Source organism: Tamandua tetradactyla, chromosome 3, assembly GCF_023851605.1.
Source record: "Tamandua tetradactyla isolate mTamTet1 chromosome 3, mTamTet1.pri, whole genome shotgun sequence".
NCBI classification, from domain to species: Eukaryota; Metazoa; Chordata; class Mammalia; order Pilosa; family Myrmecophagidae; genus Tamandua; species Tamandua tetradactyla.
In genome coordinates, this window is record NC_135329.1 from 102,500,528 (window position 1) to 102,524,583 (window position 24,056).

At 39.4% G+C, this 24,056-nt stretch overlaps 1 protein-coding gene across 10 annotated transcripts in view; it reads right to left on the bottom strand.

The window, feature by feature from the left end:
• The window catches only part of NCKAP5 (NCK associated protein 5), a 1,072,936-nt gene that overhangs the window by 731,609 nt on the left and 317,271 nt on the right, over positions 1–24,056 (bottom strand). For 2 of the 10 annotated variants that reach the window (XM_077153599.1, XM_077153598.1), the window contains exon 2: positions 21,444–21,491. The exons of the other annotated variants lie outside the window; for them this stretch is intronic. The gene's annotated coding sequence lies outside the window, so the exon portion shown is untranslated. The remainder of the gene's footprint in view (positions 1–21,443; positions 21,492–24,056) is intronic. 10 annotated transcript variants of the gene reach the window in all.

Below are 24,056 nucleotides of genomic sequence, written 5' to 3' on the forward strand. Positions count from 1 at the left end.
GCTTATAGTAACATATTATTTTGTAGCCTTTATTACCATTCCTCTGAAAGAAATTAGTGAGACCAGTGGAAATAAGAGCAAATCCAATTATTCAACAAATATTTGTGACTGCCAGTTATATCCAGGAGCTGTTCTAGGCCTGGGGAACACAGCCATGGACAACATGGACAAAAGACCCTGCCTTCATGGAGGTTGTGTTTCTATAGGGAGGACAGAAATAAAATCAGTAAATGGAGGTAAGTGTTCCATGGAAAAATAAAGTACAGAATGTGAAAAGGAAGATGGGATGTTTAAGTTCATGATGAAATTGGTTACTTTATAGTGTTCAGTTCTGTGGTCAAGCAAGCACTGGCCTGATTGTTACTGTGGGGGTATTTGTGGATTTAAATCACTAGTTAGTTGATTGCACAGATAATTAATAAAGATTGCCCTCAGCATGGAGAGGAGTCTCATCCAATCAGCTGAAGGCCTTGAAGTGAGAACTGATAATTTCAACAGTCAGAGGAAGAATTTCCATCTCTATTTCAGCCAACCAGCTTCTTCTGGGGGAATTAATGGAAACCTTCCTTGAGTTCTCAACTTGTGAGCTGCCCTACAGAATTCATACTTGCTAATCCCCATGGTTGCATGAGCCAATTCATATAACAAATCTCATAATTTTTACACACACACACACACACCTCCTGCTGATTGTGTTTTCTGGAGAATCTTGACTACCATAGAAGGGCTGAAGGAGAGGGGTAGAATTAATATAGACTGATGGAGGGAGGGCTGAAGAGAAAACATGAAGCAAATATCTAAAGGAAATGAAGGTACTAACCCACACGAGTATCTTGGCAGGATCATCCTGGGTAGTTGTAGAAGAACAACTACCAAAACTCTGAGGCAGGGGTGTGCTGGCATGTCCCAGAACAGCAAAGAAGCTAGTGGAACACACAATGCAGAGATGGGGGCAGGGAGGAGACAACTCCTAAGGACCTTGCAGTCATAAAAAGAATGGGTCTTTCACTCTCAGTGAATCAGGGACTAAGATAGTAGGATTTAATTTCAGGAGTGAAATAATCACACTTTGATTTTTAAAGAATCTCTTTTGGTCCTATTGACGATGGAGGGGGGTGCATGTTAAGAGTAGAAGCAGGTGGACCAGCCAAAGGCTATTGTAGCCATCAAAAAAGGAGGTGATAATCACTTGAGCTAAGGAGTTGGTGCGGGGCATCATGATAAGTGGTCAGATTTAAGATATGTTTTGAAGATGGAGTTGACAGGATTTGCTGATAGATTCTTCTCTTTTTTCTGATACCTCACATTCAGTCTAAGATAGTTTATGGGCCTAAGCAATTGGGTAATGTGCCGTTTATTGACAGGTTGAAGCCTGTGGAAAGAGCATTGCTATGGAAAGGGTACTGAATAAATTGCTTTCCTTTGGGCAGTTAAGTTTGAGACCCCTATTGCATGTGAAGGTGGAACTGTCAGCAAGGCAGTGTTCAGACAAGTGGTCTAGGAGGCATGAGTTTAGGAGGCCACCGTCTAGACAGTAGTTTCAGCATGAGCCTGAAAGACATCATATGAGCTACTGAAGAGAAAAGCACTCAAATGTGGACCATGTTGTGCCATACTTGGTGGTTGCAAAGAGGAGAAACCAGTAGGTGGAGCAGAGCCCAGTGAGACAGAAAAGAGAGACTAAGTGTTCAGAAGAAAGTGTCTCAAGAAGGGTGGAGTCAGCGGTGCCAAATGCAATCAGCTGTCACAGGCAGTTAGTGGCCTGAAAGCAATTTTAGCAGAGTAGTTTTTCCAGTGTTCTGTGTGAACATTGCTTTCAAGAAAACATCATATAGTTCTGAAACTTTAGGATGTCAGAGAGGCATTCTGAAGCACTTGTGAAAGTGGCATATTCCAGGTCCCACCCAAGCTGGGAGTCAACTGGGGCCCGAGAAATGTAATTCTCACAAGAACTATGGGGGAGGTGTTGTTGGTTCTCCCACAGCGTCTGGGGAGGGTGATCCCTCAAAGGTAGGTTTAGGCCCTTTCTGGAGTATAATTCAACAACAAGCCAACAACAAACCAATCAAATGAAACCCCTCCTTGGAGCACTGCAATACCTATTCTACTGAGTTGAGTCAGGGTCTTGCAGTCTCTTGATATTTAAATATTATTAGGGAGCAAAACGATAAAAGTGAAGATGTTTTAGAAAGAGAGAAAGTTCCTGCATGTGTTGGAGCCCATATATCCAACTTGGAAAAACTTGGACTCCTCATGAAAGAAAGCTTTCCTTTTCAGCACATGCAGTCCATACAAATATGTAAAAGTATTTTTTGGTTTGTTTTTCATATTCATTCTTAGTAAGAGGCTTCCCTCAAGAAGTGGGCTCTTTCCTATGTACAGTTGGCGGGGGGAGGGAGGGAGAGTATAGATTTATTCACTAACATATAAACCTTGTCTGGATTTTATTTTCTAAGCCTGAAATCATTGGTGGCTTTAAGAATGTGAGTATTTGGCCTCTTAAACCATATTTCTTATTGTGGGCACTAACCCACTGGAGCAAAGAATATTCCTCCTGGAGTGAGGCATTTTGAAGACTACCTTTCACTGCTTCTGGGTGGGGATGGCAGTATTCAGGACTGGCTTGCATTTATATCTATGTTTTCATCATAAAAATATGAAAATGAAAGTAATAGACCTGATCTTCAGTCTTCCTTACTCTCCTATAGCTACAGGCCATTATTTTTTATTAAATATTTAAACATTTCAAGTTTGTTTCGGTGAAGATAAACACTAGGCCTGTCTTGTTGTCTTTTCTACAACAAAAAGGCAGAACATTTGAATCACCACCACTGACAACCATGTTTCCGTCTTTCTCCTAAATCTAGTCTCCATATTAATCTCAAATGATGTGTTCGGGGAGACCTGGGGCGTCCTCCTGCACATAACTCAGGAAAGAAAGGATGGGTCCCCAAAAGAGATTAATTTGTCCTCACTGAGTAACCTGACTCAGATCTAATATTCTGTAGGGGGTATGTACTCACACACACAAACACACTCACAGAACAAATCGATGTATGATCAATTCAAACTATGAAAGTGGATCAAAAGTCAGAAAGAATTTCAGGAGTCACAAAGAAATTTGAATCTGATTGACAAAAGCCAAAAACCACAACCCACAACACTCCCAAGGGAAAAAAAAAAAAAAAAAAGTGAAGATAAGGACTGACCCAGAAAAACTCCAGGCTCATACTGTATGTAAAAACAGTTGGGGGAACCTCTTGGGCAATTGTCTGTGTTATTAACTTAATACAGTATTTTATGGCTAGCTTCAAACAAAGTAGCAGGGGAGTTTGAGCACAAGGTATAAATAAATAAATAAATAAATAACTGTCCTCTACTGAGGTTTAATTTTATCAAGGGGAAGCAGGGCCATGAGGTTTTGGGGTGGGTTCTGTGCAGGTGCAAGACCCTAAGAAAGAAGCAAAGCAAAGCTTGAATGCACTGGAGCCTTCTTGGTCAGGGCTGCCATCTTGAATGACCTCCAACATGGAGAATCCTAAGTCATGTTCCTGGCTGTGGCAACCCCAGCATTCATGACACTTAAACTTGTTCAAGGTCCTCTATGATGTGCCAACTCTATTAAAAGGAACTTAGCTCCTGGCAGACTTGTTAATTGGTATGTCTATGGGATTTCCTACATCAAAACCAGGAGGCTTTAGATCCTTCCTCTACTTTGCCTCAAGAGTCTCTGAAATTATGCCTTAGTTGATTATCTCATTTCAGGGTAAACAGCTTCAGGAGAATCAGCCCTATGGAATCGACTGCCAACCATACAAGGAAGGTTCTAGCATTATTTTGGATGGAGAAAAGGGCTTATGAAGGAGAAGATACTCCAATAAAAGCAATGAACTTATGTAGCAAACATTTTCATTTTCCTCAACAGAGAGCCTGAAGTGAAATACAATCTGTTCCCTGGCATCTTCTAACCCCAGCTCTATAATTTAATATATATGAAGAAATTTAAGATTGTCCTTAGAAGTACCCCAAATGACTTGATATAAAATAATCACCACTCCTCTGATTAAAAAGGGCTGTTACTTCCAGTTACTTGGATAGCTGATACAGCCAGAAAGTAAATAGCCCCGTTCACTTGTTTGAAGGGTAACTTGTGAGACAATTTTCCCTGAGAGTGGACAGTCTGATCTGAAGAGAAGGAGTTTTTTCCTCTTGAAGGACAAGACAAATTAAATCTATGATGGAACATGGTTACAGCACTCCCATCAGTAGAGAGAAATATTACAACACATGACAACTCAGAGAACCCATCACCGGTGTTCTGGCCTGGAAGAGAAGAGGCAACTCACCATCCCACTTGAGAACATCCTGGTAGTTTTTAAAACAACAAACAAACATTTTTAATTGTGTAATATAGCATATATCCAAAAAACTAATAAACTTCAAAGTCCGTTGTAAAGTAGTTATAGAACAGATTTCAGAGTTTGGTATGGATACAGTTCCACAACCCTGGGTCTTTCCCTCTAGCTGCCCCAAGACACATGAGATTAAAAAAAAAATCAACGTAATGACTCAGCAGTTATATTCATTTGCTAAATCCTATCTTCTCTGTTATGACTCTTCCTTCTCCACTGATCCTTCTCCCAGTTCTCAGAGGTACCCAGGTCATGTCCACTCCAACCTCTTCATGCTGGAAAGGGGCTCCAACAGTATGGGACAGGGAGATGGAACTAGTTGATGTTCTTGGAAACATCAACTGGTATTCTTTTAGTTCTGCCCAAGTCTCTCCAAAATTTTGCCCTTTGCCTCAAGCTAAATAGTCAAGCTACTGAGAAAAGCATGTTCTTCTTCTTCTTAGGCTCTAATTCAATGGTTCTACTGGTGTGGTCTCTGAACAAGCAGCACTGGCACCACCTGGGAACTTCTGAGATTCGTAAATCAGAACCTCCTGGGAGGCAGCCAGGCAAATCTGTGTCTCTAACCCTCCAGGTAAGTTTGATCCCACTAAATTTGAAGAACCACTGTTCTAATCTACGGAAAATGACAACTCATCTTTATTACATTCCTTCATTACCTCCTTATCCCATTTTCAAGGTCACCTAATCATTTGAGTCTATAATTAGTTTCCGTTGCTCTCAGCATTTAGTAACAGTTCAAGGTTTCTTTTTAGATTATCTCACTCTGTGGGTAAGGGATGGGGGATCATTAAGTGACTTGTTTCATTGCACCAGGTGAAAAATCTGTTTTAATTAAAATGATGCAAAATTGGCTATGTGCAAGGCTGTGAGTTCAACATGTGTAAGAACGGATGTAGGTGCCATTTTTAAAATCAGCATGAGAGCAGTACCCATGATAAATATAATGACAGCAAGTGCATCTGGGCCATTGCTTTTCAGTTTTTGTTGTGTTTTTTTTTTTTAATAATCTCTTCTTAAAGCAAGTACCAAAAACCATCCAATGAGTGGACTGTACATTTGGGTCCCAAAGAGATGCAAAGGCTTTGTACTGAAACAATCACCCACATCAGGAACTCCATTTTTACACAAACATATTTTGGGTAGCAACTCAGTTCACTACCCAGCCAATAATAATATAAATATTTTAATCCATATTTTTGATGAAAATCAGCCACAGTTAGACAAGACAGATGTGTTAAATCAATTTAGGAAGGCAATTTCCTATGATGAGGTTGTTAACGAGTCAAAAGAACATCAGGAAATTTATGCAAATATTTTTGTGAATTTGTTCTGAGTATGCAAATGCCACATAATTAGCTATCGTGCATTTCATGCAAAATTAAATTTGCTATAATAACGAATCACATTCAAGAATAAGGTTGGTTAACATGAAAAGAACCTTCATTTTTATGATTGAAAGGCTGCAAATTGAGGATAACCTGCAGGCGAATCTAATTTCAGCCTCCCATATTGTTATTCACTGAGGTCAAACCAAACCAACTGCAACAGGAGGTGTAGAAATGTCCCTGACCCCAGAAAGAACTTGTATGATACAAGAATCATAAGAACTGGAAGCAATGGAACCCTCTCCTTTTGGCCTAGGCTAGCTAAGCTATCATTAACCTGTCAGAAAAGACTTTGGGCCTCTAATTATTTTGGAAGGACTCAATGCTATCATTTAATATTTACCAAAATAACAAAGCCAAAATTCTTTTTTGGAATATCTCTAAAATGTAATTTCTTCTTAGTCTACTCTTGCCCAGAATGATGGGCTGGAGAGAACTTGGACCTCCAGCAAGCTGGCTTTCCCTGGCTCACTTTTTAAACATCCTCACCAACTGGTGGGCCCTGGATCTCATCTTGCAAGCAAAATTCTGCATCTGCTCTACCTATTGGGAAATACAGGAATTAGGTGCTAAATGCTTCCAGGCCTGCTGAACTGTCATTCATCCCCATTTTATAGGATGGCCAACCATCCTGTCCCCAAGAGATGTTTTCCAGGACAGAGAACTTTCAGCTAAAACTAGAAAGTCCTGGGCAAGCCGAGACAAGCTGGTCACCTTTTTCCACATTACTCCCAGGCTTTTTGCCCATTTTTCAAAACTGGGTTTAGGTTTTTGTACATATGTGCCAAAGTCCTCCACAGAAATGAGATAATCTCTAAACCTTCATGCCATTACCTGGCTCTAACTCCAAGAGTTGCTTTTGCTCATCCTCCATCCACTACAGGGGCTGCTTCATGTAAGATGGCCAGTCACTGGCCCAGGTCTCACTCTAGTCCTGGTGGACTGCTCTGGAACCAAGACGTCATGACCTCTGCTGAGGACTCATGCCCGGCCTGTCAACACACCAGCACCCCCAGATCAGAGCCCCACATCACAGCCATGAACCCCCACCCCCACTAACTCAAGATCAAGCTGGAGATCAGTTCCTACTCCGCGTATCCTTTCTCAAAGGATCACAAAGCACTTGGCATTATACTACCACTTACTCTAGAATCTAGAATACTTAGGGGCTTTGCTATATGGGTACTGAGTGCCTAAAGGCAAATCCAGGTTTTAGTGGCATGTACTTGGCAAAAAGAAAAACTCAAAGCAGTATTAAAACTAGGTGTAAATGCCAGTATCTGAATGCTGGATCTCCTTTAGGCAAGACTGATGAGGAAAAAGACATGGTGCAGACATTTTGTAAGAAGAGAGAAGAAAGAAAGAATGATAAATGGGCTATGTCTGCATGGCTACCGATACATGGAGACATCCAGCTTCCCATTGGCGCTGACTGTTGTAAAGCACCAGGCTTCTTTGATTTCAAGAGTTCTGTCACCTTCTTGTTATGTCCAAGTTTGACGATGAAATATTCTCTAGCCACATAAAATGTGTTTGTCCCTCTTCCCCATGAAACTATTTGAAATTAAATTAAAAAAAAAAAAGGTAATAGCCTGGTCAACTCCCAGTTCCACTGAAAATTATTTAACTCACTTTCACTGGACAGTAATTTCTTCTTAGCTTTATAACTATGCCTTCACTTAGCTCTATATTAAATGCAATTAGCTAAAATTTTAAAATTAAATTGTGTAACTTATTCTACATAACAAAATGGTCCTATAAAGACAGCTAATTTGTATAAATTGAATAGACACTTTATCTCATGATGAATCATTTTTTACAGTAGGTTATCATCCCCTGCTTCATCATTTTTGTAAAGTCCATTCTCTCTATATATATATGGTTTGCTTAGCAGAAAGTCAATAGACTTGATTAAACAGGCATAGTCCTTCTAATCTGTGAAAAATACCTGTGGTTAAGTCAACAAATATTTCAGTCCCCACTGTGCAAATCATGCGGTGCTAAAGAGATGCAAAGAAATGTGAGACATCACCGTGGACCTCAGAGAATGGGGCAAAGCATAAATGTGGCATTCAGTAGTTACATACAGTAAATTATAGAGATATATTTTAAAATAATATAAAGGATATCGTTCTAATTAGGATTGAGTTCCAGAGGCAGGGAGGATCAATTCATGCTGTGCTAATGGGAAAAACATTTATAAAAATTATACTTTACAAAAAGTAAAAAAATTACATTTTACATAATGCTTTATTTTTCAATGTAGCATCATAAAATTTAATTATATTTTATAAGCTTCTCAATAAAACAAGTACTTCAATCTCAGTTTTACTGATGAGAAACCTGGGACTCATAGAGTTCAAACAACATATATGACTGAGCAGTTGAAAACAAAATGATATTTTTAAATCATTAAGTATAAAAGTTGAAAACTTATCTTTCTTTTAGTAGTTTTCAGTACTCAGTCAGAATATTCTTCTAAAATTTGCATTTATTTCTCATGGGATCATATCCTGGTACACAGACAAACTATACATCCCTAATCAAATTACTTGATCCTTCTGGATCTGTCTCCTGAGGATACCAGATCAGTAGTTTGCAAATCTCAGCAAGCACTGGAATTAAGTGCAGAGTTTGTTAAAACACAGATTGCTGGGCCCCATCCCCAGAAATTCTGAGTCAGTAGGTCTAGAGTGAGACCCAAGAATTTGTCCTCCAAGTTCCCAGGTGACACTGACATTGCCAGTCTAGGGACACACTTTGAAAACACTGGGTTAGATTACCTCTGTGGTCTCCAAGCGTTTGACTATGGAAAAAAATTTAATAGTCTTACATTTATACCAGCCACAGGTAAGTGTTTGTCCATCCAGCTATCATTCTGCCCATCCATTCATTCAATAAACATTCATTGAACATGTATTCCAAAGGTGTCTTCAAATCATTCCTAGTTTGGTTAAAACGTGAGAAAATGATTTATTAAAGTAGATAATTTATTTAATTTAGGAGTATTTGACAATTCTCTCTAACTCCGGTTCTGTGATCATGTAAAACTGAGGAAAAATGAATTAAATCAGAAAAAGCGTGTTAAAATTATTAACAGAGTATCTGGCACAAAGAAAGAACTCAGCAAACATCAGCCACATAGGTTATTAAAAGTCATGTATCCTTTCTCACCTTCTCCTCTCACATTTTTATTAAACCTGCTTGCAACTCTCCTCTTTCAGAACTTTGCCGCCCACCACCACAACCCCCTTTATTGGTGAGCCTTATGAAGTAAGCAAGGGTCAGATCAGGACAAAGCTGAGGAAGGGAGATGGGAAAAGAGCAAGGTTGGATGACTACATGCAAACAATGTAACTGATTCCTAATAGCAATGATTTACCCAATTAAAAACGAAGTCCCTACCCTACCCAATATTTTCCAGCTCTCATCAGTGCTAAGCATGCTCCAAAGGCACATTTCCTGCCTGCCCCTTCACCCCTTGGCATATAGTTGTGGTACAGCATTGGCAGCAAAATAAATGGAGAGAATGAGTACCATTGTAAGGGGAATCTGACAGAGAAGTAAATTAAACTTAATTATCGTCCCAACTGGAATCACATTTTTTAAAGGGCTGAGGCTCTGTGGACGCATGCTTTACAAAATAATAATACAACAAATGAACAGCCCTAATGCTTTCCTACAAGCCCCAAGCCTTTGGTTAAGCTCGCTTCTAAGGGTGAGATGTGTTTATCCCACCCAGAGCCAGCATCAGCAATTTGCAATTATGCCCCCCAAAAACTCCCATAAATTTCTCTGGGAGATGGCACAAGTTTCCACAACTATCTGAGATAGATCCTAAGCATCTAATGGAAATCTTGTTTTCCAGGTTCAGCTTCTAAAAATGCCTGCCCTCATATTTATCTTGCAAAACACCCACCAAAGTTTGAAATGAACATTAAAAAGAAGGTTGGGTTTCATTAAATTGAATTTACCTATCCCTGTGTAAACAGCAGTGGATGAGGAGCCAATCAGGCCTCGTGTGCAAACAGATCACTTCCCTCTCCGCATATGCTCAAGGGAATAATAAAAAAACACCCTACTTTGAGAATACAGAAGGCCTGAATGGCATTTGCGTTTCTATGAAGCTTATTTGGTGACAGCAAAATTGACTCACTGAGATATTCTTATCACAATATTTACTAGGAATTATACACACACACACGTTTTAAAGGATTTCGTCAGAAGTAGGAAAGTCTGTTTCACAGCCGGCTGAGTCAGGCTGAATAGCTAAAAAGACTTGTGGAAAATCTCAGCTGCTCTGGTAGGTCCCTTGGTTGTGCTGCCTGGATATGGGCTCCTGAGCCCATTGTGGGGTGGGGAGCCCAAAGAGGAATTCTCAGAATTTCTCCCAAAGATTTCCCTTTGGTATCACAAGGAAGACCTGATTTTAGCCTAATAAAAGGAATCTGTTGCAGAGCCAGCTATAATCATGTAAGGAAAAAAAGAAAACCCACATATTTTTAAAAAGCACAAGAGTTTTAAAATTCATTCATTTATTCACTCAACAAACTCTGTTGTGTACCTGCTATATGTTGGTACTGGAAGCTATGGGTATAATGGTGACATAAGTAGACAAAAAGTTCCCTGCCATCACAGGGATATTTAATCTTTCTAACTACATGGGAGGGAGGGAGGGAGGGAGGGAGATGCTGTTATCTGACTTTACAAATGAGAAAATGGTAACTTTAAATGTGAAGCCACTTTCCCAACACAGCTGGTGAGTGAGAAGCAAAAAAAAGTTGCACCAGGCCTTTGTGTCTCCAAGGTATATACTCTAGCCTTTTCAGAAGGAGAGCAGCAAATTTAAGGCCAGATGAAAGTTAGGCTAGTATAGATTGTGTAGACAGCATTTGTACATTCCCCTGTGTGTCTACATTACCCTGTGAATGAGGTGCTCTCCTAACAGAAACTGACTTTCCTTCTTAGCACAAAGCCTTTGAGATGTTTCCTGAGGGATTCTTACTGTACCATAATTCGTTTTTATTATTTCAATCCAAGTCTTCCTTGAACACGCTCATCTCCAGTTTCTCTAGCACCACACTATACTTGTTTAAGGGGCATTGCATGGCTTAAATTTATTGGTGGGTGTGTGCAGTGCACATTTGTTATTTAGAGCTCATCAAGCCCGACCTTTGGGGAAAGCATGCCTCCCCAACTTCCTGACCTTCTGTCCCTGCCTCTGGAATGGAGACTTTGACCCAAATGAAATCCAATCAGCCCATGAAATTCCCCTGGCTACAATGCCTGACTCAAGCAGGGACGCCTTGTGCTCCATCTTCTCTTCTCTGCTAGGCCCAAGGCTCTCAACCCCGGCATTTGTTGTAGGTATCACCATGACCTGGAACCCTCTCAGGTTACCTTTTGGCTACCTTCTCTTTCTTCAAAATTCCTGAAAGGTTCATTTTTATGAGACTGTATCTACACATGTACAGATATGTGTGCCAGAGTAGGTAAGGGTGAAAGCAGTGGATGGAAGTGACCCCAGACCTCTCAAGCTCTCTTCTTTAGCTGACCCCCTGGCAGGACTGCATTTCTGGCAGGGAACAGCAGCTACTCAGAATACTGTTGATTGAAGACCAATAAAGCCTGCCACAGAGCTGGCAAAGTAGGGACAGTGACATTTTCCAGTTCTCCCTTTGAAATAGAATTCAGAAACCTGGAATTCTAGACATCATGCATCGTACCATGAAGACCTCTATCTTTCCATGCCACCCACCTCCCCTGGCCAGAGCTCCATCATGTAACACCCTGAGAGAACCCTGGCATCACCCAGGGAGTGGGTTTTAATGGTGACTCAGCCTTCTTTCCTCTTCCTTCCTAAAGCCAACGGGATTTGGACTGCTCTAATTGGATAAGCCCAAGAGCCTGAAGCATCAGCACTTCCTGGGAGCTTGTTACAAAGGCAGTTTCAGATCGCACCTCAGCCCTACTGGATGAAAACGTGGACCTCCGTCTGATTCTACCAAGCTCCATTTGATACATGTGCCAATGGCCCATGGAACATATCCTGAGTAACTGGGGTTCACCACCTTACTTGATCACCTAGGGATTTTCTCAAAAATACGTATTTCTGAGTATAATCCCAGACGTTCTGAACAAGAACTTCCAGGAAAGGGAGTTGGGTATTTGCCATGCCATTACCAGGGAATTTGTATGGGTAGGTAAAAGTTGAAAATTCTTGGTGTCTCACCCCTAATTTACAGTTTCAGATCGAACTCTCAACATCTTATTCTTTTTCCTACCCAGGTTTGTTGCTTAGCAGATGGAAGCACACTACTGCTCTCACTTGGGCAATTATTTTTCTTCCTTTTTTCCCTCCTGAAGGCTTGCAGCCAAATGCTATGTCATCAGCATCTGGAATTGTTTTCTACCTTCTCCCTACATTGTTAGGTGAAAATGTACCTCAGAAGGATTCAAATCCCAATTCTAGACAAAGATATGTTAATTGCCCCATCCCAGTGGTATTGCTGTTTAATGACCATAGAGTTTTAAAGATAAAAATGTAGATTCTTGGTCCTGGTTGTATTATAGGTTGTAGATCTAATATACTTATTGCTCTGACGAAATAATGATTTTTTTTGAGGACTCACAAAAATACAAGAACAGTATTGGTCATGGAAAAGATGAATAGTTATGATCATCTCTTCCCTCTAGGATCTAGGAAAACAGCCTTTAGTAAAACCTGTATCTTTTAAACACTGGTAAATAGATTGAATCTAGTCATCTAAAGTTCAAAGGGCCTTTGGAAAGTGCCTAAATATTTATTCTTTCTTTAGCCTTGGATTCTTCATCAGACAAGAGGGATATTGATACTTCAAGGGCTTGTCCTGGCACCAGTGGGTAGAAGTCAGGGATGCTGTTAAATATCCATCAATGCATAGGACAGCACCTACCTCCCCACACAAGAAAGATTATCTACCCAAAATGTCAACAGTGCTGAAATTGAGAAACTCAGATGTAGGCCAAATATCATCTACAGCCTCAGAGCTCAGTGATCATCAGCCTGCCATCTACCTACCCCCATCCAGCTCCTACCCCCATCAGTCTCAAGGTCAACCAGTTGGCAGGACCTAGATTTGAAGCAATGCTCCTACTCCTCCAAAGCTGTATTCTTTCCAGCCTAACAAACAACTTCCCACTGCCAAAGATAGGTTGTGCTTGATTTTTAAGAGCAGGCTATGGAGACCTTGCTGTGTGGTTTTCTAGGAGGGGCTGCAAGTTGCATATCTTACGCTCCATTCCAAACTTCACTGAACATCTGCTCTCACTGTACCAGCTTTACATGGAGAATAGAGGATTGAGACTTGGGAGGACAGAGGAAGCACAGTATACAGCAGCTTGATGTAGACTTGACTTTTTATGCATCATGTTTGAAACTGGACCACTGAACTCTGATGAGGATCAAGATATTTAAAACTCAATATATTTTAAGAGGACAAAACATTGAAACAACTTCAAAGGTATAACTAGAAGTAAGTTGAAATTGACTAACAATTTCTGACTGCTCTTGCCACCAGTTACAGCTCCTGGGGTCTCTGTGGTCTGAGCAGTACTTGAGATATATTGACAACGGAAGTATTAAATATTTAAGGCCATTAAATAATGGACAGATCATAGAAACATGGAAAAATATCAGACACTGCAGACTTGATTGTGATCTGTTATTAAGAAGGAATGAAAGCAATGAACCCATCCAGCAAGGTCCACAGATCCCTCTACACCTGGAAATAATATGTAAATATTGTTTTAAGAGTAGACTAGATGCAGGGCCTCATTTTTAATTTAAAAGGAACTTGCACTTCAACCTCAGATGAGCAGGACTGACATTATAAAATGCTGGGAACTTTCATGGAGAGAAACACTTGCAACAATCATAATATTAGAAATCCATTCCCCTGGGGTATCCATAATCTTGGGATAAGTGATTAAATATATCCTGCATGTGGAAATGCCCCATAGTTACTCTGAACCTCTTATTATAAAGAAAAAGAAAGACAATAAAAATAAATTAGTTTTAGAGAAGCATTTCTAGTTTCCTTTAACTCTTTCTTTTACCCACATATATCAGCCATTAATGTTTCTCTATTAAGCTTTCAGAGAGTGGGACCAAGTTTCCCACCAAGAAGATGAAGAAGCAGGAGAAGGGACACCGTGGACTGTACAAGACGGAGGCTATGCTGCCAGCTTCCCCCTCCTAGTACACACAGTGTGCTGGTTTTGGAGCCACAGGGGAAGGACTACTTGGACAACGGCCCAGGAGGGAGGGGAAGAGGGGAAGCACCCAAGTAGAGGAGGCAGCACCAGATCCACCACAAACCCTCCACAGTTTTCAGTTGACCTAGTGAAAGTGAAGAAATATAGAGATGTGAACCGAGGCATTCCAGGGGAATTTACCTGCCAAAACCAGCACCAGTTTTAATAAAAGAGGAGCCAAGCCTTAAAGAATAGAGAAGAAATAAAAAGGAAAAAACAACAAATCTGACAAAAGAGGGGGATGGATGGGGAAGGCATTTGTAGAGAGATGGGAAGGTGAGTAGGTTCAGCAAATATGCAAAAGATGGACCCAGTAGAACGGTCATAATTTAGATTACACAGAAGGGAGAGTATTTGCAACAGAGGCACATGAAATGATATAACTTAATCATCAGATCTAATGCTTGGATGGAGTAGATACATTTTGCAAGTCCTGAACTGCCTAGAATTTTGGAAACACTAATGAAAACAAAGGACCCCCCCTCCCATATTCCAAATGTCCAGGAAGGACAGGTCCCCCAGAATCACTGGTTGGCCCCGCTCCATTCAATCACCTTTGAAGTCATTTAAATGGAGATTCTTCTGATTCTTAGGTTTGGGAAAGTTAATCTGTGTTTTTCAAAGGGCCTCCAAAAGTAATATTTGACCAGAGAGGTCACGATTAAGATGACCTTAGAGAGGTCACCACAGTCATGATTTTCCTCATTTGGGAGGGAATGTGGGCAAGAAGGCAAAATTTTTTTTTCTTACCAAATGTAATAAAAAATGATTAAAAAAAACAAAACAGGTGTGTGTGCTTCATATTTGTGGCAAACATTATAAAATATTTACTGGCAAAAAGAAAAATAGTTTATAAGTCCCTTAATTCTAACTTAATTTTAATGTAGAACTTTCTGCATCATATAGTTTTAGTAACAACTAGCAAATAGTAAGAATCTACTGCATGCTAAACATATGTAGTAACCTATTTAATACATATACATACAATACACACACACTTAACATATTCTATTTTTATCATTGTGGATGAAGAAATTCTGAATGAATACATGTGCATAACCAATTGTGTGTGTGTTTATATATGTGCATGCACACACACACACACACACACGCATGTGGTGTAGTTTTAGTTAAAAAAATAAAAGATATCCTAATTGCCCTTGCTGGTGCAGAATATTTTACACAACAATTAAAATTCTTGTGTTGTGCAAAGTAAGATTTTTATCAGTTTTTAGCTAAATATAAATATTTATACATTTTCTCCTTTTTTGCTGGCAGGATGGAGTAGTTTAAGACACCTTTGCAGAGAGGATAAAAGATGAATAGCAAACAATTGACTGATTTCTCTGAAAGTTTTATAATAACGATTAAACAGCATCATCTGATGACTTATTCAGCAACCTACAGACAATAAAAAATAACGAAATCTGTCAATTAGCATTTTCATCTTCTCTCCTGACAGAGCTTTAATGGCATCTGCAAAATGCAATTTCCAACCCGGAGCTCTTTGACATTTTCTATTTCCTCCTGTGTTTCTCTCCCATTGCTTCCATTAGGAGGGAAAGCAGCAGTGTGTCATACTCCACAGTGGCACATGTATCACCTGCCGTTGAAAGGAAGGCAATTATTGTGTCCTTGCTAAATCTGGGGGACTACTGGGGTACAGCTTTCCCACTTACATGCATAAACGCCTGCCTCAACCCGTCCCAAGTGGATGAAACTTAGCAACAGCAGTTGCTGTTGCAAGTTGATGTCACCAGAGGTGCTGGGTGAGGACATGGAAAGTTGCCAAATAAGAGAGTCCTTCCAGAAACTACTATTGCTTGTCCATCAAGTGACTGAAAAGATAACATATTGACTTTACTTTCCTGCTCCTTTGGTTTGAGAATAGTGGCCCTGGGGCAGAGGCTGGGCTGTTGCTCAGATGGGTTTTCAGCTGGTGGGAGTGGATGCTGTTTGCACAACTGTCAGAAACTGCATTTCTTACTTCCACAGGTAGTTATGTTTAGCTCCCATGTACACATGTGTCAATCACTGTGCAGCACTGTCATCACTGAACACTCAAGCATGTAGATTCCAGGTGATAAAGAAAAGTGTGCCTCAAACTTCACAGCATCGCTCTGGAGTTTTGCATCTAATGGGCATGTCTTAATTATTTCTAAGTTCAGAGTCATTTGCAGAGCTTGTTCAATGCAACATCATCTTTTAATGGGACTTCACCTCACTGTTCTAAAAGAATTGCCTTGGAAAAACACTATCAAGCACCAATGAAACATTTCATTCTAAATAAAGTCAAGCCTCCATTAACCAGAATCCAACTAACCAATGCACTCAACCAGAATCTAGTTTAATACCCCATGTTTTGAAGAATGGATCAACGTTTATGGTCATATGCTCATTTCAGCTGAAAGACACAAATTCCAGTGCTTTTACTGGAATCCATTAGTGAGTTCAATGGCCCAGTCTCCATCTAGTTTCTACAGAGAACTGGATTTAGAATAGTGACCCAGAGGCAATGACTGTACAGTCATCACATAAAAATATAATTATTGGCATGACTGTGCTAAGGGTTCAGACATTCTTGAAAGATTTTCCACTGTGATTGAACAACAACAACAAAAAAAAACCTAAAGATATTGGGGTTAATGAGAAAATAAACACTAACTTACATTTATGCCTACTCCCTTGGCCTCTATTATTCTGGAGTAAAAAATTTTAAGTGCTTCTTTCATCCTGCTATTTGTTTTACTTTAGGGGGTGGGCTGTAAGCTTTCCCCTTGCTTTACAAATGTGTGATCTGAAGCGGGAGGGTGGGTGAGCAGCCCAGAGGTAGACAGAAAGTCAATACCCAGTGTGGGCCCAGAAGCATGAGCTATGGGCTGCCCATTCTGGGTGAAAATCCGTCACCATAGAAGTGTCCTACTTGACACCACTCCTCTTACAGTGTCTATTTGGAGAGTAAATTCTGGTTTAGAAAAACAACTGTGTTTCTATTACCCAGCAATAGGAACTCTTTGCAGCTCTTTGAAGAACTGTGACCCTACCTTTGGCCATGGGTTCTCTTATTTTGTCTTTAATGTTCATTGGCAGGGTGAACACAAAGCCTCTACAAATTAAACCTCCCCAGAATTAGTTCAGAAGGCGCGTTTTCTATTACACTGACTAGCAGCTCCAAGAGTTTTATAGGCTATCGGTGGTTAATTCATTTCAGAGTGGCTCTAGGCAAAAGAGCAGGGTCTGCGAATATTTAGAACCATTTATATATCTGTTTCTTTTTTCTAATAAAGCACTGGGGTCCTGGAGTTTGCAGAGGTCACAGGTCAGCATGAGGGGACTATGTGGGATATTGGAAAAGCTCAGACTATGGAGCTAAGGGGTCAACCCTGGGAAGCCCATTCGACCCTGAATACTTCACCAACGAACATTACCACTGCCCCCATCTTTCCATTACTGGGAAAAGCCATGGGCTTGGTGAACTCAGTAAATAGTGTGTGGAAGCAAAGTCATGCTGAAATATCCAGTGGTCCTGCATCTTTACAACTGCTGTCCATAACGGTTTTACTCTCTCACCTTCACCAGCAGAGGAACAACTGCTTGGCAAACTAAGTGACAAACCAGCATGTTCCCATGACCTCCTCCTACACTTGCACTATTTATGCAATAATTCCTGATAACCACTCATACTGCATTGCTCCATGCCATGCTGCAACACTAGTCTATCGGAGAATACATCTCAGATTTTCTTTGCTCCCATTTTTGCCATATGTTGCTCACTTACATAGTAAGGAACTAAAATGTGTAAGGCATGCTGAAGGAACTTGCAGCCTCCCAGGCAGACACACCTGCATACGCACATATGAATCTAGTACAAGGCAGTGTAGATGAGTGCTCTGGAATAGACTCATTTGCTATGAGAAGGAGAGGCAGGGGAGGGAGGCCAGCTGCCCAGCATTTGAGAGATGGCATATGTCAGTGGTTATGAGTATCGACACCTGGCTCTGCAACTAGCTGGTTGTTAAACCTTGGGCAAGTCCCTCAGCCTCTTTGTGCCTCAGTCTTCCCATCTCTCTTCCCATCTCTGAGATGGGGATATTAATAATGATGATTCCTACCTCATAGAGATTTGAAGGGGATTACATGGACTAACATTTGTAAAGCTGGCACTAAATAAAGGCCGGCCATTCCTCTTGAGAACTGAACCACCACAGCAAGTGGTCACGGTGGTGGTGGTGGCTAAAAGTATCCATCAGAGAGGGAATGCCATGTGCCAGGTGTCAGCTTAGGCTCTTTAGGTTTTCCATCTTATATAATTGACTCTTCCCACAAGTAGATATTACTATCCCCATTTTATAGGTGATGGCTCATGAGAGTCAAATAATCTTTCTGATGTCACACAGGTGATGAGTGACAGTGAGGAGATCCAAGTCCATGACTACCCAACTCTGAAGCTCACGCTCCATCTGTCACTCCACACTGCATTTCACCATTTCTCAATGTTTACACGTGAAGAAAGTTTCTTTCAGTTGAGTGCACACAGATTTGGCTTTGGTATTGAGATGTTTCCCAATCATAACTGTCCCCTTCAACAGGGCTGCTGCATTCCTTACAAGTGGAAAAGCAGTGCCTGCTAATTAGAAGTGTGGCCAGGTGCCTCACCAGAAAGCAATCAGCAAAATTCTTGAACTAGAGCATCCCTCATACTGGTGCAATGCAGAAAACAGTTGATTGATGTTAGACCTTTCATCTTGATAAAAGGGATCAGCTCCTTTATACCATGGCTCAGCTGGGTCTCTGCTGTGAATTGAAGATACATAGAAAGCCAAGAAAGCCAAACGCAGTTCTATTTACCCTAGGTCGCTCACTAATTCATTTAACAATGGCAAACATTTGCTGAGTGCTAATTAGGTGACATGCACTGTTTCAAGTGTTTTATATAGAGTATCTTCCTTAAGTTTCAGACAGCCCAATGATAGAAGCATTGTTAATATCCCCATTTAACAGATGCAGAATCCTAGGCACAGAGTGGTAAATTTACATACCCAGCATTTCATGGTATCTGGGAGACTCCCTGGAGCTGGGTTTGAAAAGCAGGTAAACTTCTTTCTGAGGACTAACCACTTTGTTTTAGTCCTTCTCTTCTTGCTTTTTTTTCCTTCTCTTTTTTATTGTATAGTACAACATATATACAGAGCAAAGAAAGAAAAAAGCAATAATTTTCAAACCACTCTTCAACAAGTAGTTATAGGACAAATCCCAGCATTTGTCATGGCCTACTATACCATCATCTCAGATCTGTCCTTCTAGCTGCTCCAGAACATACCTTCTCCTCTCACTCTTAATCAAAGCAAGAAATTCTACTTAAAACAGGCAAATTACTATCCTTGACAAGAGAAATATAAGCCAAATCCTAGTTCCTAGATTGTTAGTGATTCTTCCCATTTGATCATTAAATGGGTGCTCTAGTTGCGATGAGTACACTTCTTTCCCTTCCTTTAATTGGACAAATGCATGCAAAGAAAGACAATGTGTGCTGGTTTGAAAGGACGTATGTACCCTAGAAATCCATGTTTTAATCCTAATCCCATTTTGTTAAGGCAGTCATTTCTTCTAATCCCTATTTAGCACTGTGTGTTTGAAACTTTAATTATATCATCTCCCTGGAGATGAGACTCAATCAAGAGTGGTTGTTAAACTGGATTAGGTGGAGACATGTCTCCACCCATTTGGGAGGATCTTGATTAGTTTACTGGAATACTATAAAAGATAATCACAAGATAGAAAGCCAGGAGATTCAGAGAGAGCAGAGAATGCCACAGCACCATGAAGCAGAGTCCACCAGCCAGTGACCTTTGGAGATGAAGAAGGAAAATGGCTCCCAAGGAGCTTCATGAAATTGGAAGCCAGGAGAGAAAGCTAGCAGATGATGCCATGTTCGCCATGTGCCCTTCTAGCCTAGAGAGAAGCCCTGATTGTGTTTGCCATGTGTCTTCTCACTTAAGAAACCCTGAACTTCACTGGCCTTCTTGAACCAAAGTATCTTTTCCTGGATGCCTTTGAATGGACATTTCTATAGACTTGTTTTGACTGGGACATTTTCTCAGCCTTAGAACTGTAAACTAGCAATTTATTAAATTCGCCTTTTTAAAAGCCATTCTGTTTCTGGTATATTGCATTCTGGCAGCTAATAAACTAGAACACTATGGGTATTATAATCCACATCCGGAGAAAGCTAGAAGTCAGTTTAGGGGTTTGGGAACTGGGTACATCACTAAAAGAAAAGCAATTACTTAACAAAGCCACTTAATCCTGTCTATATTTTATCAGCACTTTAAATCTATTTCATTTTAAATCTGTCACTTGTCCTATTAAAAAAACGTATAGACTAAGGAACCATAAAAATGCTACATGAAATTCTGAGCTGAATGATATATTGATTGTGCACACATATCTTCACTTTTACATATTCTTTGTTACCATAAAAATTCTCATTAAAAGTTGAGTTTAAATAATTGCTCACTTCTCACATTACATTTGTAATCAATGGCTTATTATGAAAATCATTGCCCTCTTTAAGAATTACTCTGCTAAGTGAAGTAATTAGAACTGATATTTTATTTTCTATTCCAGTTTCAAAAATTGATTTTGTATGCTAATTGGAGTATGAGAATCAGGATATAAATTTCCTAAAAGAAAACGAATGGCTAATCAGATTTCAAGTTTTATGCTTTATATGGCATTTGGTGTTTTCAAGGTATTTTACTTTTGAGAAGATAATGTTAATTATTATGTGTCAGCAATGAGGTTGGTAAAAATTTCTCCATTTTATAGACTCTCAAATATTTGATACTTAAGGAATGAAGACATAGAGGGCTTCAACTAGAATTCAGGATAGGAAAATCACACCTTCTGTCCACTAAAATCACCATTATTTCTTAGTGCTTCAAGAGAAAAGCACTGAAATAATAAAAACCATTTATTGAATGTCTTAGGTGGGCCTGGCATTAAATGCAATAAAACATAGGTTGCTCTACTACTTACAGTTATCTGGCTAAGGAGAAATCATTGTTTTCAGTATATAATTTAGAAAAAAGGCTTAGTCCTGTCTAAGGGAACCTTAAATTCAGATTGGGAATCCGATTTGTGCTCTATTAAACAACTAGTTAAGTGGTTGAGTTGGGAATCAAACTCAGATCTGCTGGTTCATAGGTCCATGCTTTTCCCATTCTTTTTATTTGCCCAGTGCAAAGAATTTAAGTGAATATGCTTTAACACAAAGATTAAGCTTCATGGTTTTGCCCTCTGGAATAAATGTCTTGGTAATATTTGAAATAAAAGCGAATGCCCTCACCTGGTGACTTGTAGAGGGCAAGGCTTAAAACCACAGGTTGAAGATGAGCTACAAGCAAAGAAACAAAGAAAATTTGCATATATATATATTATATATAAACATTTATACATATAAATTAATTAATGGAGTTAAAGAGCAGAAATGATATATATACAAATTAATTAATGAAGTTAAAAGGTTGACATGATATATATATATATATATAATTAAATTAATGGAGTTAAAGGGTTGAAGTGATATACATATATATTTATATATATAACTAAATTAATGGCGTTAAAGGGTTGATGTAAAAGGGAACACTAAATTCAGAGTAGCAAGACTGTAGGTCTAATTCCATCTCAGCTATTAACAAGCTTGGAGATTTTGAAATAAGTTCTCCCATAGCTCTGGCCAGCAACAACCTCACTCCTAGAATGAGGGATTACTGTATTTTGGTAACAACTTCTCTTTTGCTCCAAGGAATGGCTGATGAGGTGGATTCCATCTCTCAAACTAGCAGAGTGTTGGCTTGTCTTAGGCAGAGGTACATCGTCACTGCATCTCACTGTACCAGGAACAGAGAACGCACTTACTAAATACTGTCACCCTGGTTTGTCCTTAAGACCCCAGGTGTCTATTTGAAAGATATGTGACATTTTTATAATAAAACACCAAACAATAAAATTTGTCAGATCCTGCTGAGGCTCCTGTCGTAAACCCACAAACTCCTTGTGGCTATAACTAGAATTCGGGCCCCTTTCTCTCCACTTATGTTTTCTACTTCCCCCAAGTCTTCTTCATTTTATCATCATAAAGAATGCAAGTTTCAAATCTGCCAATATGAGGGGAGTTTTTCTCTTCCTTAAGGCACATACGGTCTACACTCAGCATATCCATATCCCTGATCTAGCTCTGCCATTGTTAACCTGGACTCCTTGAATTTCACTTAAACTTCTCTGACCTTAGAGTCTTCATTGGCTGGAGATTGCTTGTATCCTTGATGTCCAGAATTCAGGGCAACATTTCAGTTGGTTTAAGATTCAGGTTCATGGAAGAAATAATTAGTAAATAGGAGCTGTGCATTAATGCTCTGCTAAATGAACGACTTACAGGAATGAGTATAAATCAGAGTGCTGTACAAAGAGTCTCCTTATTATACCAATAATTAACCCTCTTGACAGGATGAACCAACCTTATACTGAATTTCATGCTATAGCAGAGAATATATATTCTTCAATAATTCTACTCCCAAAGTTAGTACTTATTTTTAGACCATAAATAAGCATTATAATATGGGTTACACTCAGATGTTTAAACATTTTTTATTCCATCAAGTGCTTGAATTAAATTCCCAAGAATGTGAGATTTTTTTACTATTATCAAATAATACATGTTCTCAGAATACACAGAAGTTATGATTCAAGGAAAAACTGAATTTATCTAGAATTGAATTTTTTATTTGTTTGAATCAAATTTTTAAATTTATTAATTTAATTAAGAAAAATATAGTAATTTATCATCAAAGGCATTTGGTTTTTAATGCTGCAAAGTAGTGGGGTGAGGTACGGCATAAAAGGATAGCAACATGCTAATCTCTAAGGCTACCAATAAACATTTAAAGATGTGTGGGTACTATAAAAACACACCAGTGTTTTTCCGATAGAAAAAAATGCACACACAGTGATTTTTTTTCCATTGCATGCTGCTAATTAACCACAGAATAAACAACATTAGCATTTGCAGCCTAAGAAGGCCTGAATGTTGCATCTCAACTTTAGAGAGCACCTCTCATTCTAATAGATTACATGTATCATTGATCATTCTGTCTCATTCTTAGGGCATTGCAACGAAAGTGGTAAACTGAGCATCAGATTTCCATATGATATGTAACAAAAGTGAGACTTAACTGGCTTATACAATCACAAAGCCTATAGGTAGCACTGTTAAGAACAAAGCTCAAGGATTCCATGTTTTAGTTTCCTCTTTCCAAGAGATGGTTCTATGACACATACACCTTCTGGAAAGGACAAGACCACTTGTGATCCTGTTTTTGTTCTATGCAGAGAATAATCGAAGTCACTAATATCTAAATTTTTGAGATTTTGACTATGCATTTTATTTGTTTCTCTTCACTAGTTCCTTCAGGAACAGAGAAAAAACAGAAGCTGTGTACATTTTTAAAAATGAATCTGCCAGAAAAATCTTTTAGAAATAATAAGAAGTTTATGGAACTTTGTTCTCTTTTGATCTTTAAAAAGAACACAAGGCTAAGTCACTGAAAAAAAAAAGTTCCTTAAAACAGGTCCCCCGGGCTGTGAATCCATGCCCCTGAGCTATTTTTAATAAACCATATAAACAGTGGGTTTCTTTGGTCTTTAAAGGCCAGGACTTTAGAACAAGAAAGAAAACAGAATTCCATAGCTTTTGACATTTGAGAATCTTTGTGTGTGCGAGGGGGAGATAATTGAGTAAGTGGGCTGAACAGCTAGGAACAGAGATGGAGTCATCATACTTTAACCAAACATTCTAATATGCTCAATTGCAGCCATTAATTTAATTCCGACCAAGAGAGATGGCCTGCTTGATACCAATAGGGGAAAATAATTAAGAAAATCTAGAGCCAGAGTGAAA